The sequence below is a fragment of the Acomys russatus genome, chromosome 17 (assembly GCF_903995435.1).
Source record: "Acomys russatus chromosome 17, mAcoRus1.1, whole genome shotgun sequence".
Classification (NCBI taxonomy): Eukaryota; Metazoa; Chordata; class Mammalia; order Rodentia; family Muridae; genus Acomys; species Acomys russatus.
This window is the reverse complement of record NC_067153.1, coordinates 52,590,917-52,594,353: the sequence shown is the minus strand read 5'-3', so window position 1 is coordinate 52,594,353 and position 3,437 is coordinate 52,590,917. Positions and strand designations below refer to the sequence as shown.

Genomic DNA, 3,437 nt, shown 5'->3' with positions numbered 1-3,437 from the left:
CTGCTGAGGGACATCTAGGTTGTTTCCAGTTTCTGGCTATTCTTAATAAAGCGTCTTTCAGGTATATGCCCAGGAGTGGTATAGCTGGGTCTTGAGTTAGCACTATTCCCAATATTGTGAGAAACTTTCAGATTGATTTCCAAAGTGGTTGTACAAGTTTGCACTCCCAGCAACAATGGAGAAGTGTTCCCTTTTCACCACATCCTCTCCAGCATGTGCCGTCATGTGAGTTTTTAATCTTAGCCATTCTGATAGGTGTAAGATGGAATCTCAAAGTTGTTTTGATTTACATTTCCCTGATGGCCAAGGACATTGAGCATTTCTTTAAGTGTTTCTCGGCCATTCAGTATTCCTCTGTTGAGAATTCTGTTTAACTCTCTACCTCATTTTTTAATTGGGATATTTGGTTTGGTGTGTTTAAATTCTTGAGTTCTTTATATATTTTGGATATTGAGCTAAGACAAAAAACTTTCTCTCCTCTGGAATGTTTTATAAGGCTATTTTGTCACAACAACAGAAAGTGAGACTAAGACATCTAGGCTGGTTTCATTTATTTTTTAATATAGTTTATTAATTTATTCATATTACATCTCAATTGTTATCCCATCCATTGTATCCCCCCATTCCTCCCTCCCTCCCATTTTCCCCTTACTCCCTTCTCCTATGACTGTGACAGAGGGGGATCTTTTCCCCCTGTATATGCTCATAGGGTATCAAGTCTCTTCTTGGTTAGGCTGGTTTCATTTCATAGCTATTGTGAAATGAGCAGCAATTAACATACCAGACTGACTGTGTTTCACGGGCTTGTAGGTGATGGAGAACTTGCCCAGGTAGTGGACAATCATCTCTGGTTTGATTTTCACTTGGTTGAAGGTCTTGCCATTGTACACAACCACCATGCTGTCTACCATCTTTTGCAGGATGATCATATCCCTCAGGTGGGTCTTCACCACCTCCAGCTTCTCCATGGGTGGAGCCTCCTTTTTGGCTTTTCTCAAGCACTTGAGAAGTGAGTGCTGCTTTCACTGCAAGCCACCACAGTTCAGGCACCATCTCTGGCTGGCACTAACCAACTGCATGGGCTGTTTGTAGGACATATCTAACAGTTGGTCCAGGTCCACGCCATGGAAGGTGAACTTGCCGAAGGTCCACTTCTTCTTCTGCCCCACTTCAGCCATCTCAGAGGCTGCTTGAAAAAGGTGACCCTCTATTCTTAAGACAAATGGAGAGAGTGCTTTCAGAGTGGGACAAATAGAAGACCGTTTTGCCTACTCCACAGCATGTAGAAAGTAGAATGTGGAATAAAAATACATACAAACTCAAGCAAAAGCTTATGCTAATGAAATTTTTAATAGGTAGCCACATTGGTTTTCAGAAAAGCCAAGATTTTTAGCATATATGCATGTTCATGTACTATCAACTCTTGAAATTAACTTTTCTTTTGTATAACTCAAAAGAAACTAAAGCTCATCTTTAGCTCTTGTAGAATGACATGCCTTTATTTGTGAGCCCACGCTTTAATTATCCAGCTATAAGAAGTAGGTGAGCCAAGAGCATTTGGGGAAAGTTCATATTGTTTATTTCCAAGATGTCTGAGAATATAAAAATGATTTAATTTGTTTCCTGGGGCTAAATTTGCCAACCTTTCCACACAAAGGATTTCATAAACAGATGGGTGTTGGATTTGTCCAAATAAAGTGGTACATTAATTTCCAGAAAGAGCAAGCTTCCTCAGGGAAAGGCAAAGAGACTGTTGGCAAGTAGGTGCAGGAATCCACATCCAGGTGAGATGGCCATGTTCTTGGTCGGCTTTCACTCTTACAGTATAGTGTGAACTACACATTTTTGTCCCTGACCACAAACAGGGAAAATTCAAAGACAAAAGTGTGTATCTCAATCTTCATAGAAATTAAGTCAGTTTTTAAGTGTCTCCTCCAAAGACCACATAAATACTTGGTGACACATAAAATAAAATAATGTAAGAAAATACAATTAGCCTTCTGAGGTCAGATGACATAACACAGACCCTTAGAAGTACCGAGTAAACTATCCAGTGAAAACAGGAGGCTACATATTAGGCCTCAGATGGAGAACAGACAGAAGATGTCATTCCTAGTAAGACATAAAACTAACTGCATTGTAAACTGAAGCCAAGAGTTAAGCAACATAAGTGGATGACAATCCAGTCTGTAGGTGAAAAGAGCCTATTGCACCATAGGCGAAGCTAACTTAAAAATTCTTATAGCTTTATGGTACTAATAGTTAATTAAAAATTTAATACAAAACTTACCAGGAAGTAGTAACTTTCAAGCCTTGCTGTTGCTACCGACACAGGGGTCACCTACTCTTAATCATAGGTAGATTCAGACATTTTTAAAAGCCCGTCTTTTGCCCAAATGTTACATTTCAAAATCTTTTTCATTGTCTTATTTTTATCTTACAGCATGTGCTAGGTATGCAGAAAGACTTGTAGTGAGGATTGATGCTGCAGTATTCTTTGTAATTACTAAATATTCAAACACTCCAAATGATTACAAAGGGAGGAAATAGTTAAATAAGTTAGGACATATGTATATGTAGAACCATGGCGTTTTAAAAAAATTTAATGTATAACCATTTAAATAAAATGACAAAGCTCTGAGTATGCAGATTAAAAACAAATACAAATGGGTTAAACAATAAGAAAATCATAGATCAAGCAGCTAAGCAGCAATTTGGAGGATGCAGACAGTGGGAAAACTGGATGGTGAAGAGACATGGCCAGGGCTTCTATAGCTAACTTCACACCCACAGTCCAATACTGCCTAGAGTTTTTATGACAACATCCCAGATTCTATTATGTGATGTTTTCATGATCCAAAATGAAACCTACAATATCCTCTTCACCATGAATGTTTTAAAGTCAAGGATAAACGTGTCAGGTGGTAGGATTAGTGGCTCTATTTTTACACTAGCAGTATAGTTTGATAAAATCTTGAGGTTTGTTAAAATTTTGTTTGAGGCCAGATGGTAATAATACACGCCTTTAATTCCAGCACTTGAGAGGCAGAAGCAGGTGGATCTCTCTGAGTCTGAGGCCAGCCTGTTCTACAGAGCTAGTTCCAGGATAATCAGGAACACACACACACACACACACACACACACACACACACACACACACACACACACCACATCACACATCACATTCAGTTTAAATTAACCTCTTAAACTTCTGTACTATTATTTTCGTCTTTTATAATGATGGCAATTCTGGGATTTACAGAGGCTAAATAACTTGCCCCAGTTTTCAGAACAATCAAATGACAGAGTAGGTTGCAAAACAAATACTTAAGTGTCCTTTATGTTCTAGAATACCATCTCCTAGGTTGTCCTGGTTGCTTTTACCTTGTTTGGAGAACTCCATATCTTGTCCAAAGTTGTGCCCTGTTCATAGTAGA

The 3,437-nt window shown here is 38.7% G+C and overlaps 1 pseudogene; it reads right to left on the bottom strand.

The window, feature by feature from the left end:
• Positions 1-740: 740 nt before the first annotated feature.
• LOC127201014 (40S ribosomal protein S15-like) lies at positions 741-1,178 on the bottom strand (annotated as a pseudogene).
• Positions 1,179-3,437: the final 2,259 nt, after the last annotated feature.